Source organism: Ursus arctos, unplaced genomic scaffold, assembly GCF_023065955.2.
Source record: "Ursus arctos isolate Adak ecotype North America unplaced genomic scaffold, UrsArc2.0 scaffold_22, whole genome shotgun sequence".
NCBI classification, from domain to species: Eukaryota; Metazoa; Chordata; class Mammalia; order Carnivora; family Ursidae; genus Ursus; species Ursus arctos.
The window spans coordinates 15,548,291-15,566,999 of NW_026622897.1; the positions used below are offsets into that span (position 1 = coordinate 15,548,291).

At 50.9% G+C, this 18,709-nt stretch overlaps 1 protein-coding gene across 1 annotated transcript in view; it reads left to right on the plus strand.

Annotated features, from left to right (window-relative positions):
* POU2F3 (POU class 2 homeobox 3) overlaps window positions 1-18,709 on the plus strand; it is a 68,167-nt gene that overhangs the window by 22,574 nt on the left and 26,884 nt on the right. The gene's annotated exons all lie outside the window — the stretch shown is intronic.

Sequence of the window (18,709 nt, forward strand, 5' to 3'; positions counted from 1 at the left end):
AAGATCATGTCAAGTTTGAGGGTGTTTATTCATAGGCTCGGTAGCTTTCAGGCTTGGGGGTCCCCCCCGCCCCAGTCCACAATCCAGTGTTGGGTCTCCACTATCCCCTCAAAAGAGTGCTGACCAATGGAGCACTTATGTAGGATTACGTGCTTGGCTGATATGGTGCAGAATTTAAGACCACAGCTCTCTTCCCATCACGGCGTTTAGTCTGAGTTGCCTCTTGGGTGAGTCGGTCTGTGTGGACCGACTATATGGAGAGGAATGTATGAAGGTACCAAGGAAGGAGGGCCTGGGACCCTCAGGGAACTCCTGATGGAAAGGGGAAGATAGGGGACAAAAGAGGAGGAACAGAACACGAGAGCCCAGGACAAAGTATATAGCCTGGCTCAGTGGGACAGTGTAGACACAAGCTTGGCGCCTTTGGAGAAGGCCGAGTCATGTGAGGTTCGAGTTAGTCTGGGAGGGCTTCGGGTGGAGGCAGGTGGTATTGGACAGACTGCGGGTTGGCCGGATGTGAAGGGAAGGTTGGAGCAGAAGGAAAGGACTTTTCCCCTTGATATCGGGCTGGCGGGAAGCCTGGGGGAGAGGGTTTGGACAGAGCATGATGCCAGAGCCAATGTGGAAGGGTAACTTGCGGGGAGGAAAGCTAAGGGGGTCTGAGTTTTCTCAGCTGAAAGATTAATGGATTCCCTAAATTTGGCCGGAGGCGTGGGGCATGTATACAATGCCGGGTGTGGGAATGCAAAGAATTTTGAGACATGATCTCTGCCCTGGAGGAGCTTATAGTCTAGCATGGGGAGAGAGAGAGAGACAGAGAGAGAGAGAAGGAGAGGGAGAGGGAGGAGAGAGAGACTCCTCAGGGAATAACCCTAATACGCTCACATCTCCGCTTCACTGGAGGTATGTAGAAAGCGTGGTGTCAAACAGAAATGGAAAGAGTTCATTCTTCCTGGGAGCTCAGGGCAGACTTCATGGAGGAGGTAATCTTTGAATCTAGCTCTAAAGGGTGAGTAGGAATCTCTCAGGCAGAGAAAAGCGGGGTGGAAGGGCAGAAAATCCCGATGTGGGGGTGCACCAGATAATCACGGGTTCCTTCTCGCTCTGATATTCTGCATCCAGGTTTAGGTGACGGTCTGAGGTGGGACTGGAGATCAGACTCCTTCATCTATACCGTGATTTGAAGTCACTACTAATGGTTCCTAAAGGGCTGGGTGCTTCGTGGGCCTATCCTTCGTGGTCAGAGAGCAATAATCTGGAGTCCAAAGCCAAAACCTCTTAGGCAAGCACTTTCTGCATTTTGTTCACTGTGGAAGTTGGCTAATGAGTGGAGGCCAACTTCTCTCTCTGTACTCGAGGCCTGAAGCAGAGAGAGGCTTCAGACTTAGCTACGAGGAGGGACTTGCCGCCAACATGGTTTATTAAACACCAGAACAGCCACCAAGGGAAAGAGACGGTCTTTGAATATGAGACCGATTCTTCTCTCGGGGATAGTTTTGCCAGGTTTGCTTTAAGGGCGGGAGGATGGAGGAGATTCCCAAGGGTTCTATGATCCTGAAGGAAAGTCCGAAGCAGGTTGGGATGGGGCCTGTGCCCTGTGCTTTCCACCCCGAGGAGGCAGGCTGGCAGCCTGGGCGCCGCCTCTCACTGTCCCCGGCCCTTGGAGAGGATGCACGGGGAGGAGCCCATTCCACACCAAGATGTGACCACACCAGCCCAGTCCGGAGGTGGCCTGCTCCACAGGCCTGGTGGGTTTAACTGCCTATGTGATCTTTTGGAAATTTGAGAAACCCTCGTGCTTGGGACAAGGCTGGGGGCAGCCCCTGTGGCCCTAGGCAGCCTCCAGAGAGGCCCTGGGCCCTTTGAACGTCTTTTGGGGTGTGGTTTGTCCAACAGTCAGGAGAAAGTATGCTGGTTTCTGCCAGGAGCGGGCCTCGCTTGAGTTTGCTTCACTTAGCCGAGCCCCATGGGGTGGGTTGTTCCCTCCTCCCTCCCCTGGAAAGGGTTTTTGGATTTCTCATTACTGACAAGAACAGACATGACAGATCTTTCCTTTCAAGAAGGGGGAATTTTGGAGAAAGAGGCTCAGCCAGGTCACACTCCTTTACACTCTTACGCCGGAGCGCTCCTCTGCTCACGCGCATACACACCCATGCCCCCCCCCCCACGACTCCCCCCTGCTACCTGTCACTCTGTCCCTCAGTGCCATCCGACACGGACACCCACAGGTCCACGTTCACACCAGCTCTCCTGCAGACCCGGGATCTCTCAAGGCACTGCATTGACGGTCATACCTCCACACTTCAGGGAAGGAGGAAAGTAAACCAACATTCACTGCCTGCCAAGCTCTGTGCAAGGGGCTGTGGGCACTTTATCTCATTGAATTCTCACTACAAACCAAGGGTGACTATCCCCATTCGACAGGCGAGGAAGGCGCCTCCCAGGCAGCCCCACCTTTTTTTGGCAAAGGATTTGGAAGATTGGCTAATGTGCCGAAGGTCACATGATGGGCCAACCGGCAGAGTCAGGATTCGAACCCACATCTCTTGGACTCCAGAGCCTATCTTTCCCATGAAGCCCGGCTGCATCCTCCTCTCTACTCCCTCCACTCTCTGCTCCCGGCACACACACCATCCTCAGGGAGAGGCCTGGGAGCCAGAGGCTGAGTGTGACCTCACTGTGACTAACTGGGAGGAAATGGGAGGCAGAGGGTGTGGGGAAGGGAAGCAAGCGTGGTTGTGTAGGAGAAGCCTGGTATGGTACGGAGAAGGGGTTGGCAGACACCAGAGAGCACAGAATGAGCGGCTGCCCTTCGTCGAAGCCCCAGTTGGAAAGCCTCAGCCAGTTGGTGCAATTGGAAGTCGCAGCAGATCTTGGCTCAAGAGTCCTACAGTTGCATGAGCAAGGGCCACTGGCTCTTCAGGATGTTTCACACTGAGCCTGTTAACTTCCGGGTCCCAGGAAAGCAGCCTGAGCCTATGTGGAGGAGGACTGTGGGAAGACCCAGGGCCCAGAGGCAGTGTTACCCTGCCGTCCCTGGGAAGGATAAGAAAGTGGAGAGGCAGCAGGATAAGACCAGATCCCCGGATGGGGAGGAGGACGTCCTGGTGCCAATGCTGTTTCTCTACCTTTCACTAGTCGTTGCCCTTAGACAGACATCTTCATCTTCCTGGGCCTCAGTTTCCTCTCGGATAGAATGAAGACGCTTGTATGGGGTGATCTCCAAGCTCCTACAATCTGTCTCTTACGTTTCCTTGTTCTTTCTTGCCCTATTCTGACTAGCTGGTTTGACTCCCACTCTCCTTTCATTTCTTTCTCTAAAGAGAAATAGGAAAGAGAGTGTCCATTTCTTTACCCTGAGCTGGAGAGAGTGGGGGGGAAAAGTCCCATGAAATCTTTCCAGTCTTTATGATTTCATGTAATCCAGTGAAAAGAATCATTTGAAATGTAGGGGCAGAGGCAGAAGGATCCAGCAGGCTGGATGTGGGGCCCATCATTCATTCTTTGAATGTTTAGTCATTCTGAAGCGCTGGAGAGCGGGTGTCATGAGTAAGAAGATAAATTACAAAACAGCACAGTGAATTCCGTACGAGATGGGTAACGCTGAGCTCCTGGATACCTGCCTGAGGACATCACCACAGAAATGGTGTCTGAAGTGGGGACAGGGAAAGAGCAAGGGATCTGACTGGTGGAGAGGGCAGCAAGAATTTTCCAGGCATAGCAGCCAGTGAGTGTGAGGGCTCACTTGAGAAAGGGCATGGCTTCAGGGGAAGTGTGAGAAGATGAACATGGGGGGAGTTGAGGCAGGAGAACCCGGAGCTGTGAGTCGGGCCAAGTTGTGAAGAACTTTGAATGCACAGCAAGGAATTTTCTCCTGTGGGCAGTAGGGAGCCACTAGGTGTTTTCCAGCATGACTCGTTTCATTTAATGGAAGGACATGAGAGGGGGTGTGGGTGAGGAGGGAAGGGAGGTTGAAGGAGAGGCCTGACGGAATGCTGTTGGGGTAGGAGAAGTGGGCAAAGTTCAGGAGACGGATTACAGCAAAGAGGTCAAGCACAGGAACATAGTCAGACTGCCTGGGCTGCAATCGTGGCCGTGTGGCCGTGTGGCCTTGGGAAAATGCCTCACCTTCTATGTTCCTCAATCTCCTCATCTGGAAAATGGGGAGAACAATGGTACCTATCTCACAGAGTGGTTGCAAAGGTCAAATGAGAGCGCGTGTGCCTTTCAGATAAGCGTCTAGAGCATATAAGCTGTATGGGTATTTGCTATTTTTATGACCGTGTCAGTATGCATGGACAGACTCAGATTTGAGAGAGAGCTCTGGTAGAAGAAAAAGAGGATTTGGACAACAGCTTGGACTAGACGGCAAAGGAACGGGAAGGGTTCAGCGTGATTCTTAGATTTCTAAGCTTGGGATGCTAAGCATGGGAGGGACTGCAAGCAGAGCTCAAGAGGCCAGGAGGTGGGACAAGTATGTCCGGATGATGGAGGAGCTGGAAGGCAGAGAATGGGCTCTAGGTACCAATACACAGTGAGAAACTGGGATCTGGACCCGGGGGAGAGGTCAGGATGCATATCAGGGAGTCACCATTGAATCGTGTTAACTGAAATGGTGGGAGAGAGGAAGGCCCCCTAGAGATGGTGTGCAGAGTAGGATGGGGACCCTGGGAAGACCGGCAGAAGTATCACGTGTGGGACAGGCTGAGGAGTGGGTGCCTACAGATGAGACGAAGGAGGGCTGGTCAAAGGGACGGGGAGGAGAGCTGCACCCACAAAGGAGAGATGTTCATGGCAGTGGGGATAGCTGCAGCGTCAAGGGCTACAGAGGTACCGTAGCGCCCGAAGCCTGAAGACGGGTTCTGGGTTGGCAGTGAGACGAGCAGCGATGTCCTCATTGTGGTGTCTGTGCTAAGCACGGATGCCTGATTGCTGCAGGTGGGGGGCAAGTCAGAGTTCAGGAAATGAGGGAGAGACATGCTCATGAGGTGACAAAGCGGGGGGGGCGGGGTATTGGCCTAAAGTGGAGACAGTGTGAAAGGAAGGCTTTGGAAGATGAGGGAGACTTTGGTGGGTGTGGGTCTGGGGAAGGATAGGAAATACCATCAGCATAGGAGACAGAAAAGAGAGAATGTGGACAGAGGACAGAGCCACTGGAAGGGGTAGCCTAGGAGAAGAGAAGGACTCGTCTGAGATGGTGGCATGGCTGGTTGCCCTGTCAGTGAGGTCAGGAGCCCAGGGGACATCTCTCCGCCTCCATTCCCTGCTCTTTGGACCAACAGCTGTCTTCAGAAGGACGTCGGATGATCGAACTGGCTTCAGGCAGCCTTAGAGAGTCCGCAGGGACAGGGTCCCCCACCGGGGAGCCTCAAGCTGTTCTGTCCCGGTGACTTCTGAATCCCTCGCTCCCCACGGGCCACGAGGTTCCACCAGACAGATCAGAGCAATGTTTCCACGTATGTTGTTGAGTGCCATCTTGCTAGAAGACTCCAAAAGTTCTCTGAGGCCAGGAGGATATCTGATGCAAGTTGGCAGGTGTCCTTGTCCCTAAGCTTCGTGCCACCAAAGCTGAGAATCTGTGACCTGGGGTTTTCTCTCCGTCCTAGGCTTGACAGCTTTCTCAGCTCGCCTGCACCAGTAGGTGTCTCTCCCATGCCAGCCAGCCACGAGCAGTTACCCCGGCATGCCCCCATATAGCATTACGCTTTAAATTGGATGGGATTTCCCTTCATTGTTTTCTTGAGCGTGAACCACCGTGGTTCTCTGGCTGCTCCCAGGATGTGTTGATTTGTAGTATGTAATTAGCTCAGTGGGGCATCTTCTCTAAAATCAACAAAATTCAGCCTAAGGGAAGAAGGTCTCTGAGGGTCCAGAATGATGGAGCGGCTTCTCCAGGGAGGCCCATAACGGGAACGCAGGCCAGGCCAGACCAGGCTCTCAAGCTGGCAAGGGAGGGTCTGCAGGGATGGCATAGTCAGCGCTCTCCCCTGGCCGCTCAGGGGGCAGCCTCGGGAGAGCCAGCGCCAGAGCAGCCGAGCCCCAGACGGCAAGGGAAGGAACTGGTCAACCAAGTTCGACCGTTTCGTACCACCGACCTGTACGTCCTGGGTAGTGAGGAGTCAGAGGGGACTAGAACATGGGTCCTGCCCGCAGGAGCTCCCAGCCAGTGGGGAAGAAAACACAGTGGAGGAGGCAGCGGGGGAGAGGGAGGTCCCCTGCACTGTGATATTAATGCCAAGCGGGCTGGTTCTGCAAGTTTCAGAAAGCCGGGCAGGCACCCATTGTCAGGCACAGGTCAGGGTCATGAGCTGGAGGAAGGCTCTGAGATCTCCCTACAAGATCTCGGGGCGGGTGGGAGTGGGGATGGAAATTAAGTTTGGCCAGACTATCGGTCCTCTGAGGCTTGTTTCCCTCTGCGGGGCACCCAGCTCCTGCTTCCGTGCTTCCGAGTAGAGACAGGATTACAGGGGTGCGGGGGCAGGCTAAGAGGCAGAAGAAGACGAGGAGCCAGCAAGCTGCATTTTGCCCAACTTCAAGTGTTTGTACGTAAGATCCTTCATTTTCTTTCCCCTCTGAGGTGCCAAAGCGATTGAAAATCAGATACAGGAGGCTGACAGAACTGTGTTGGAGACACGGTTTTGATGCAAGGCCACAGTGGGCTTCCAAAGACCGTACTTAAGAATGAAACACGGCCACCAGACACAGGTAGAGCTGGGGAAGGACAGACCTTAAAGTCCCTGCTAGCCAACAGGCAGGTCTGAACAGAGGGACCAGAAGGGACCAACCCCCACACACCCACTTCCTTCTAAAACGGTGGTTCTCAGCCTTATCAGACCCAATGTCCCTTGGAACAAGGATTCTAGAAAGCCCCCTTAGTCTCCTAGAATGGAATTTATAGAAAACACAAATAAACATTCACAGGACGCTCTGATTTGAATAAAAGAATGAAAAAGAATTTAAACTAAAATAATAGATATTTCAGCAAGCAAATCCTTGGGCATACTCCCTGGGAAGGTTCAACGAGCCAATAGCATGCTAGTGTCCAGACGACAGACACAAATATAGACTGATAATGGTATGTTCTAGCGGCAAAATGTGAATTCTCCATAAAGGTCCAAACAAAATTAGATAAAAATCTTTCCTCAATTTACACAGAAAATGGCATCCCCGGAAAAAAGCCAGTGCCTATTAAAAGTATGCAAAAGATACTTGGTGCTCCTATAAAAAAAAAATGAATTGGGTTCTAGGCTCCCATGATCACAGGCAGGCAGGCTGCTCACGGACACAGATGTCAGGTGCAGCATTTGGAAGTTGAATGAAAGGTGCCTGGAACAGAAACGCTTCTTGTTCGGTGTCCCCTTCTGCACTAGCAGATCTAGAATGCCTACCCTCTGCCCGGTAAATGCAAACCGAGTCCCCCCCCCCCCATTAGCCAGAAAGATCACCCCACAGTTTTCAGAAAACGATTTCCAGGTTGGCAGTCATCCCCAGTGAGGACAGCTGACCCAGACCCACCAGGGACACAGGTCCCTTCCACCAGGGAAGCAGGATTTACTTGCTGTGAAGGCTGTGGTCCTTCTACACACACAGCCCCTGCCCTCGGAGAATGTACTTGCTATCCAGTGAGGGAGACGGGTCCGAGACATTCCTAAAAATATCGGGACGAGCGCTGTGTCAGCCAGGGCTGCCGGAACAGGGGATGAGCTGGGCTCGAGGAATGGCTTAGATAGATGAGCCGCAGGATTAATTTTCAGGCAAGAGGTGACGGGTAAGATTAAATGACTCCTTCCTCCAGGGGGATTTCCCCACAATGGTCAAGGTAATAGAACAATAATCATATTTACTGGCTCCTGCCTGTGTGCAGGCACGGAGCGCAAAATGCATTATTAGCTCTTATCATGATGTCAAATATCCATTATTCCATTTAAAACTTCTGGCAACCCTGTGAGGCAGTTGGGATCATTCCAGGTCTATAGATAAGGAAACCGAGACGCTGAGCGGTGAAGGCATTTTCCCACCATCACGCCATCCAGAGGCGAGTTGAAAGCCAGGCCCGCTAGATTCCAGACAACCCGGCCTCGCCCCCCTCCATGGCCCTGCTTGTCTTGGGGGAGGCATCAGACAGCAGGCTTGCGCCAATTGTACTGTGCCTCCTATCCCTCATCCGAAGCTGAGAGCAGTGAGAGTGTCTCCTTCCTAGGCATGTCGTAAGGATTAATTACAGCCGAGATATATAACTCAGAATAGTCTCTGACATACGGTAATCGACCAATAAACATTAGCTCCTATTACTTTCTGATGAACGAGAACCCATAATTTTCTTGTCCTCTCCTCTTCCTGTGTGGCTGCGGAGCTGGGCTCGCACCAGTTTAGATGAGCTGCTGATGCCACCAGAATGGTAATTTTTCCTGCAATCCCTGAGCTCTCAAGCTAAGCCCCCCACCCACCCCAAGCTTGGGTGGGAAGCCTTTGATCAGTGTCTTTGCTTTTGGAGAGCTGGGCATGGCTCTTCCTTTGCCAGCCATGCGAGGCTCAGATGTCAGCTGTTCGGCGTTTGTGGCCCCCGGGCCTCAGCCCCAGTATCGGATGGTCCGAGCCTTGCTGAGAGCAGGGCAGTGAGGAGCAGACAGGCGCAGGAGCAGCTGTGGAATCTCGGGAAGACTGTCCCTAGCATACTCACCAGAGTGTGCCAACACCACCGTGGAGCCCGTCTGGGGCCCCTACTCCAGCACTGGCGTAAGTGCATGGAAGCATCTAGACAGGGCATGGAGATGGACTGTTTTCCCTCTCCGCGCGGGGGGTGGGGGGATGGAGAGCAGCGAGGTTGCCAGGCGAAGAGGCCAGCCTCTTAACCCTCGCCCTGATTCTGCAGGGATACAGAGGGGGACTTCCCTTGGAGATTTCAGTGAGTTGCCTTTGGTGGAGGCAGACTCTGGTGAAGGGCCAGCCCTTCCCCCTCTCACGCAGGAGTCTTTTTGGAGCAGCTGTGTTGAAAGGGAAACCGGATTTGGCCCCAGTCATGGAAGAAGCTAATACCATTTATGGAGCCCTCAGCTTAATAAGCACCCTGGGTTGGGTCCTTCATAAGTAGTATCTCATTTAAACCTGCCAGCAACCCAGTGCAGTAGCTTTTATGCTCTTCATTTCACAGATGGGGCAATGGGGTCTCAGAAAGGTCAGGGAACTTGCTTAGAGCCAGGATTCAAACCGAGGAGGATGGAATGTGCGGGCACTTGCGTGGAGTTAGATCTTACTCGCTATCACTTAATTCTTACGACAGCCTGGTGAGTGAGCATTATTATGCCCATTAGATAGCTGGGGAGACTGTAACTCAGAGCTTAAGGAAGTTACCCAAGGTGGAGCTCAGATACACAATAGGTCTGTCTGACTGTACCCGGCTGCAAGAGAGAGAGAGAAAGAGCGAGCTCCTGCGGGTGAGACGTGACCTCACGTTGCCCAGAGCCCCTCGTTTGACACCCGTACAGTACTTTTCCACATTTCCAGAGCCTTCTCACTCATACCGGCTGCCGCAGACCTCTCACAGCCACAGCTTGCCAGCTAGGATGGCAGAGATAACATCTGCAGGCTCGGGGAAGGGTGCCAGGTAAAGGGTGGGGTGAAGAAGGGTTCCCACCCAGAGGGTTCCCCTGGCCCCACGAGAAGCACCCCCTCCCTGGGCCTGTGCGTGAGAAGGGTGCAAGGAGAGGAGTGTTTGCCTGTGTACGTGCCTGCAGGGCCGCGGGTGGGACCTGGCTTTCTCTCTGCCCCCGAGGCAGAGGGCTGTCAAGGCAGCTCTAGGAACCAGGAGATTACTTCTCCCAGACTCACAGCTGCAGTTGAAAATATACTTTTTCCGTCTCAAATTTCCTTCTCCTGGTCCAGCCCCGAGAATGGCTTTGAAGGCTACTCCCAGGGCTCAGGAGCTGTTCCTACCTCTGTGCCCGTTCGGTTCCCTAAAATAGCAAACTAACTTGCAGGTAAGTGGTCGAGCCAGGGCGTATTCAGTTTACCTTGATGCAGGGTCTCCTTGCTAACAGGCACTGTGTTCGGTGCCGGTCCGCTGTCTCCAAATCCAGATCTTCCTGCTAATCGCAGCTGCCGTCCCATAGCCCCCCCTGGACCTCTGCTGCTTGGGTTCACATCAAGCGTCAAGACTCCCCCCGCCTCCGCCCTGTGTGTCTACTAAACTCCCCTTGGCTCGCAAGCCCCAAGGATCCTTGGTTCACATCCTGTTTTGCTTTTGTTTCTTGGCGGCTCCTCTCCTGCGCTGGCACCCGGATTTCTTTGGCATGGACTGCTGCAGGGTGTCCCTGGTTTGAGGCTCACAGATGACAGACAGCGTGCTGGTCAGAGGTCCAGCTCTGGCACCACACTGACCTGGGTTCGAATCTTGGCTCTACCCACAGGCCCTGTGTCATCTGGTCACTTCACTCTCAGCCTCAGTTTCTGCCTCTGTAAAATGGGGGGAAATAATAGCATGAACCTTAGAGCATTGTTAGGAGATGGGTTTAAATGAGATTTTGAATGGAAAGTACCCAGGACAAGGTAAACACTCGATAGACGGGAGTTATTGGTGCTGTCACAGTAACATTGGTTGGGAGGCCTGGGGTTTACCTTTTTCCAGATGATAGTTCTGCTCAGATACCCCAGACCGCTGGCTTTCCTCTGAGGGTTCTTCCCTGTGCCCTGGGACCTGACTCAGCCCGTTACTAGAACAATAATAAAAATATGCCAGACTTGGTGTGTGCCAGGCAAACACAGGCCTGTCTCACTATCTCACTATACCTAAGGGAGCAGTTCCCGATATGTACGTTAAGTCGAAGTTTTGTAAACTAAATCTGACTTTCTTCACCAAGAGAGCCTGCTATTTAAAGGACTATTACATTGATTCTTTTCTTTTTTTTTTTTTTTTACTTAAAGATTGTATTTATTTATTTGAGGGAGAGAGAGCACTAGCACGGGGAGGGGCAGAGGGAGAAGCAGACTCCCCGCTGAGCAGAGAGCCCGCACATGGGGCTGGATCCCAGGACCCAAAGGTCATGACCTGAGCCGAAGTCAGACTCTGCACCAACCGAGTCACCCGGGGCCCCAGACTGAATCTTTGCAATAATGAAAAATACCCTTTTACAGTCAGAACTAAACATGATCCATTGCACTTATTTGCTTAAAGTGAGTTGTACGTTAATCTCGCTCCCCCCCACCCCCATCCCCCCACTCCCTCCCCCACCCCCCTAGTGATATCTCTCAGAGAATGAGTGTAATCCTAACAAGAACAATGTTTCAGCTTTGCCCCATCTCCCTGGATAGGCTCATCTGAGGACTGGGAAGTGGGTTTTGTAGACGGCTTGTTTGCTGGTAAATGAGGCCTGGAAAGATTTGGACACCCCGTCACTGGGGGTAAACGTGGATTCCTGCAACGGGCAGGGGTGGGACGCCTCTGCGCCCCCTAGCTCTGGGCTGGGACCCTCAAAGAGAGGAGCGATCGAGTTGCTAGGGCGAGAGCCAGCAGGCCAGAACAGGTTAAGAGCACTCCGTCTGCAGCGAGAAACAAGGCCACTGCCCAAAGGCAAGTTCTCTTCCTCTCTGACATGAACCAGAACCAACTTCCTTTCTGAGGACTTGGTGCTTCCCCTTTGCACTCAGCCTGGCAGCACCGAGGGCAGCTTCCCGACTAGCAGGGTACTTCCCAGAGCATGGCCTTGCCCAGGGGCCCGGGAACAGCAGCGGGACCTGGGGGTCAGCCTTTGCCTGGGATCTGGCAACTCAGCAAGGGCCCAGCGTTCTCAGGGAATGCTCAGGCAGGCCTCCGAGGGAGCAGGATCTGGAGAGGCCAACTTCACAAGAGGCCGTCAGGTGCCCTCTTTCCCAGATCGCAAGGACATCTAAGTGCTGGCTGGGTGCTCCGGAGAAGCAAGAGAACTGTCTTTGAGGTGTTGCAGGTGTCCTGCAGGTAGAGAGGAACGGGAATTACACAGGACTCTGTTTGGAGGGAGCCCTGGCGCTGGCGTTTACCCCCACTCTCACCCTCCTGTCAGGCTCTCATTCATCTTTCCAGACCCAGCTCAAAGGTCTCCTTCTCCAGGCAGCCCCCCAGGACCATCCCCTCCACCTTCTGTATCTCAACAGGCTTCTACCGTGAGTGGGTCTGCCTCCCGGACCAGACTGTGAACGACTTGAGGAAAGGGTCTGCATTTTAATTATTCCAGTAGAGCAGTGCCTGGCACAGAGTGGACATTCTGCAAGTGTTTCCTAAATAAATGGGTTGAGGGATAATTGGCATGAAACTGTCCGCCTGCCCATCCATCCCTCGGTCTTGGGTGCCGTGAACTCCCATCTCTCTGCTTATCACGGCCTTCCATTCTTCACACTGCTCTGCTCCCTGTCATCTTTTTCTCAGCAAGTGATCCACAAAAACTCACCCCTCTCCCCAGGCAGGTGAGCTTGTTGGGATTATGCAAATAGAGTATGTCATGGGCTCCATCCAGTCGGCTCTGGGTAAATATTTCCCAACTCCTCCTCCGCTTGCTGGCTGGCCGGGCCGGGAGCGGTTGGCTGAGGCTCAGGGTTGCTTGGTGCTAGGGCCCCCTGTCTAGGGAATCCAGGGTCTGCCTAGAGGACACTGACCAGCCTAGTGCTTTAAACTCTTTGAGGTGGGCTTCAGCACCAAGCCACGTAGCCCAAGCCAGAGCAGACCCCTTAACAAATGCTTCTTAGGGTAATGTGGCTCTCCTGGGACTGCCCTCTCCTGGCCAGTTCCTGGAAACAGTGGGGGCAGGGTTCTCCAATGACACCTGATATCACTGTGACTATTTTTCATCAGCAAATTTGGGGTTCATCTCTAACTCTAGACTGAGTCAAAGACACACAGAGCCACAGGACCAAAGGATCCCATAGGTCAGAGGTGCCGTGTTCCCAGAAGGGCTTCCCAGACCTCTGCTGTCCCCCACAAAGGCTTTTTCTTTCTCCCTTCTACCTTGTATGTCAATATACTTATTATAACTTGACATCTTACAACTAAGCTTTCACTATCTGCAGTGACATTTTAAAAGAAGAAAATAGAGCAAATTTTTATGAGGCTAAATATATTCAGTTTTTACCATCTGGGATTTTGCTTCTTTTGGGGGGGGTTGTTAAAATATTAACTGTATGTAATGAAATGATCTCACACCTTGCCCTAGATGGCCCTTGCCCCCATGTCTCTTCAGAAGCTCACCCGGGATTTCAGTCTCACCACCCAAAGTGCAGCCCACTCCAGAGTTGAGCCGATGGCGCTGTTAGGCCATTTTTTCTCCTGTTAGACCCCGATCAACCTCCCTGTGGTCACGACCTCTGGCGTTGTCACTCTGTTTGCCTTAGCTTCAGGCCCCGAGTCCTTCCCCTCCACCTGACAGCCGTTCCATGTTTGAGAAGAGCTATGACCCCGAAATCTTGCCCTTGACATGCTGATATCCACAAGTCCCCAGATGATTCCACACATCAGGTTTCTGACTGCTTTACTGAAAGCAATTGCACACATAACACACGCACACAGCACACATGATAATACTACACACAATAATACAGGCCTACCTTCTGGGTGTAAACAAATTAATAATAGAGATAAAAAGGAAGACTTTTGATCCCTGTCCCATCTCAGCCCTCTTCCCAGAGGTAACGCCTGTTCTCGGTGTGGCGTGGATACGTCTAGAAGACTTTTCTTTCTGCCCCTGCACTATGCACATAGGTACAAATGGAAATGTATAAATGCTTGTGGGTTTTTAAAAGTGCATATATACGTACATATATGTGTATACATTATACTGTGTGTATTCTTCTGCAACTTTCTTTTTAAACTTAAAGATGGGATTTATAGATCGTTGCATGGCAATACATATCGTTATATGATCTTCGTGACCACGTAACATTCTATGGTTCCAGTGTAATTTTACTTTTTTATTACCCTATTGATGGGCAGTGGGCTGTTTTAAGTTTATTTGGGGTTTTTTTGTTTTGTTTTTTTTTACAGGGCTCTGATGAGCTCCTATGTGCCTTGATGCCTTTATCTGCATATATTTTGGTCTACCAATCACCCTCTTTAAGGGTGATATCCACAGGTGTGCAACATTCAATTGTCACATGACATCTGGTTATAGGCCAGAGCATAGTGGGGTCCCTTGTTCATTTGCTCATCCATTTCCTCGTTCAACAAACTTCTATTGAGCAGTACTCTACCTGTGTTATGCCCTGATTACAGTCATCCCAAGCACAGACCAGCCTATAGTCGGCCTGTCTTCATGGAACTTACGTGGTCAAACAGGCGAGCCTCCCTCGATCCTCTGCTTCCGTTAGTACAGCCTAGCCTACGGATTGTTTTAAAAGATATTTATATCACACTGTCAACTTACATGCTCTTGGAATTCGTTAATGTCTCTCAAGTATTTTTAAATATTAACTGTTGCCTCAACTTGTACAGCTAATTTTCATATTCTAAGTAGAGGATTCTTACATTTGCTCCAACATTTTTATCTTATTACTTTCTTCCCATCCTTCCCTTTGTATTTTCAAGATTTTTTTTTTTTAAACTTGATATCTTGGGGCAAAGTACTAGGTAGCCCTGTTCCTCATACGGAGATTTATGAAGTATGCAAGCTACAGCTTCATCCAATTTACTGATCGCATTCTTAGCAAGACTGGACCACGCACAGAGTCCTACGGCATGCCATGGGAGACGTCGCTCCTAGATGATAGCGACTTGTTAATTAGTCCTGTCTTGACCATATGACCCCATCTTGACCTCCAGGGGTAATACATACATGCGTATATACGTGAATACATGTGTACGTACAATAATTACAGCATTCTCCAGGTCTTCATTTCAAGGAACCCTATAGGAAAGGAAATCAGCCTAGTTTGGTATGACTTTTTAAGTCAGTGTGATACGGTGGAAAGAGGGTTGATTCTAGATCCCTTCAGACCCAGGTTCACATTCCACCTCTGCCACTTCCTGGCTGTAGGACTTTGGGAAGGCATTTGACTCCTCTGAGACCCAGTTTCCTGTATTCTAGGATTGTCCGAAGCATTTATGCATTAATCCCCCACGGATCCAATAAACAGCTACTAAGTAAGTAACAGGCATCGTGCTCTGCTGGGCAGGCCGTAGCAAACAAGACAGACCTCCCAGGTAATAAACGTGCACCATCGTTATCTTCATGTTGTTTTGGGGGCAAAAGCAAGGAACACCTTCCTTGGAATATATTTTACAGACACTTAGCCCGAAGTCCTTGAGACCTGGGTAAGAATCTGAGATTATTTCCCTTTCTAGGCAGGGAAACAGACAGATGGTTAGAGAATCCTTTGACGCAAGCTCACTCAACCTTTCTATAACAAACTTGGTAACTGCTCCCCAGCCTTCGAGAATTTAGCTCACACTGTCAGTTGTGGGGGTTCAACCAACCCTTGTCCCGGGAACCCTATCCCAGGCTAATAGGGGTAGCAGGATAGATACGTACTCAATAAAAATTGAACCAAAGGGGGAGCCCGATGTTAAAGAGAGCTGCGTCGAGCTACTATAGTGGCTCGCTTATCCAGAGAGCCCGAAGCTTCACCTGTTTAGAGCCACACTAAGAATAAGAAGGGAGCAAACCAAGTCCTTTCTCAGAGCCTTAAATTTTCATTTCAGAAACAGATGTAATGAGCTTAATGACCTGGTTTTTCCAGCCCTTAGCAAATAAAAGCTGCAAATGTGAGCTGGAATAGGGGCTGCTAGAAGCAAACATACCAACAGTAGCAGATAAAAATCTGGTGCGAGAAAGGAGTTTAAGGAGCAGAGCTAAAGAAAAAAAACTATTGGGGGCCGTTCAGTGCCTCGGCCAACAGAGGCCAAACGCTTTGTCCCCCCGAGGGCATGACTGCTTTTAAAAGGAGTTCACAATTATGACTTGAGTCATTCACTAAATTATCTTTCAGCTACTCTTCAAGGGAAAGTAGAGATGTATATATCACCTTTTAGCAAGATCTCTGTTCAAAATGAAACCAATCAATACCTATCCCAGATTGAAATAAAAGTCTTTGGAGCTGCAAGGGGATAGATTTCGGGACTGGAAATCTGCTTATGTGGGAGGGGTGGGGGGAATCCTAAGGATTCGAAAGATATGCTGGATTTTAAATCAAAGACTTGGGTTCAGATCCTAGTTCTGCTGCCAGCCAGCCATGTACTTCGGATAAATCTCTTACCTTCCATCACCTTTGTTTTCCTCGACTGTCAAATGGGAATAACATCACCGCCTTTCCAATCTCGTGGGAATATGCTGAAAATCAACCAAAATTGTATGTTTGAAAGTGCTTTGTAAACCGTGGAACATCATGGAAAGGTCTAAGGGAGGTCTGTAGGCCACATCCCAGGCAGTGCCTGTTGGTAGACGTTGACTTAAGATGGGAGAAGAGAGGATTTGGGTTATTACTTATTGCTAAACACACACGCACACACAGGAATATCCGTGTGTGTGTGTGTGTGTGTGTGTGTGTGTGTGTGCACTGACATCACGTGCCCCTAAACCTCTCAAGCATTTCCTCTCCCCAGGCAAAAGAAGAAAATCTGCAACTAACTTTAACACCTCGTAAACTAAAAAGATCTACACGGCTACATGACATTTGGAGTGCTTCCTGTTTCTAATCTTTTTCTTCTCATTTAAAATTAATAATTAGCTTTTGAAAATTAAACATTGCAGAACTGTGTGACCTCCCAAGTGCACGCTTTCTGGAACCCCAACAGCCCTCCACCCCATCATCCAGCAGTTGGCTTGGCCGTGGCCTTTCAGACTGGTGTCTGGGTTGGTTCTTTCGGTCCTGCGGGCACCCAACAGGGAATTCCCGAAATAGACAGTCGTTTGTTACAAAGGATAAAGCTTCAGAGGCACAAACATATTTTCCGTCCCCAGATCTCTCCGTGGTGTCTCCTCTGCTGCGTTCCTGCCGTTTGGGCCTTGGGTGCCTCCTCACTGGTTCTTAGCTGGACGGTTATACTCAACACCCTTTTACCAGTTCCCTGCTTGGGATGTATCCTCTTCCAGCCCGAGCTCCACACCGCTGTCGGCATAACAGAGCGGAGCAACAGTCTCTCCATGCTATTCCCCTCTACTCCTGTTACACTTTGCCCCCAGAGTCCAGTCTGAGCTCCTCTGTAGGGCACACAGGGCTTCCAGGGGCCCTGGCTGCCCGTCTAGGCCTCCCTCTCCCCGACCCCACGCAGGGGCAGCAGCAGCTGAACTGCTTGTCGCTCTCGCCCTCTGCAACTTTGGACAAGCTCTTCCCGCTGCCTGGCATGCCCTTCTTGCCTTCTCCTGGTGAGCCCCCTTCACCGTTCAGGGCTGCTCAGAAGGACTTTTCTTCCGTGGGGCCTCCCTTACCTCATTCCGCTTTCTCTAGCTGTGGTCTGCCCTGCCACGGTGAGTGACAACCTCTCCACGCGACCACCGTGCACACTTCTGATTGCTGCAAGCATCGTGTGGTAGCTGGTTCCTTCCTGCAAGCTGTGTCCTAATTCACCTGGGAGGCCCCTGTTCACCTTTGTGCCGCTAGTTCCCTGGAGTATACAGTAGGCACATACTAAATGCTTGTTGCATTAAACTGAACTGGGAAGTGAAACTTTATGGGATAGGAAACCTGTGTTTCAAGCATGCCAAATGGGAGACCAGTTTTTGCCACTGCTATTGGAGCAGACCCAGTGTCAGAGGGCCACGAGGGGTGCCTCACTTTATTTGAGGGTGCCACAGGAGTACAAGAGACAAGGACCTCAGCCTTACTAGAAAACTGTTCTCAAAGACAAAAATTATCAGGGAAAACCGTTTACTTTCATTGATAACCAATGCTCTGACTCTCAGGGGCAGGCTTCCCGGTCCCAGGCAGCTACCCAGGAAACGCCGAAGAGAATCCCATTCAGACCTGTGGCGGGCCTTACTGTCCTTAACCGCGGAGACCCCACGTCCATGTAGAAGTCAGGCTCCCCTCGTGGAAATGTCTACACCAACCGTGTACCACGTGTGGAAGCAATGTGGCACACAGAGGAGGCAGGGCTCCACAGGCATATTTTTGGGTGGGAAATTCTTGTGGAGGGGGAAGCCCAATGGGGTTGCCTCACAGAGTGGTACGGACAGAAGAGGGGGAGGGTCTGGAGGTGAACAATCCTAGTAGAAAGTCAGGCTCTGCTCTTCTTGACTGCGTGACGGTGGGCACGTTACGTACATTCTCCTAATTGTGTCTACATCTGGAAAAACATTTGATAAGATCATTTCCCTCATTGAATTATCATGAAGAATAAATGATCATATATTTGAAAGGGCTTTTTATCTCTAAAGTGCTTAAAAAATATTATGTTCTCTCTTTCTGGAACTGATGCTCTCGGAACTAATCTGTGGAGTGCTTTGCAGCCACAAGCTGGTGCTGTGTGTGCATGTGCATGCATGTATCGTGTGTGCACATGTGTGTGTATATGTGTGTGCATACGCACGCACGTGTGTGCATCTGTGTGCACGTGTGTATGTGTGCATGTGTGTACGCGCACGTGTGTGCACGCGTGTATGTGTGCGCATGTGTGCGCACGTGTGCACACACGTGTGTGTGTGCGTGTGTGTCCAGGGCAAGCAGGACCTCTGCCCTTCCTTATGTTACTTTTTTTTTTTTTTAAGATTTTATTTATTTGACAGAGAGAGACAGCCAGCGAGAGAGGGAACAC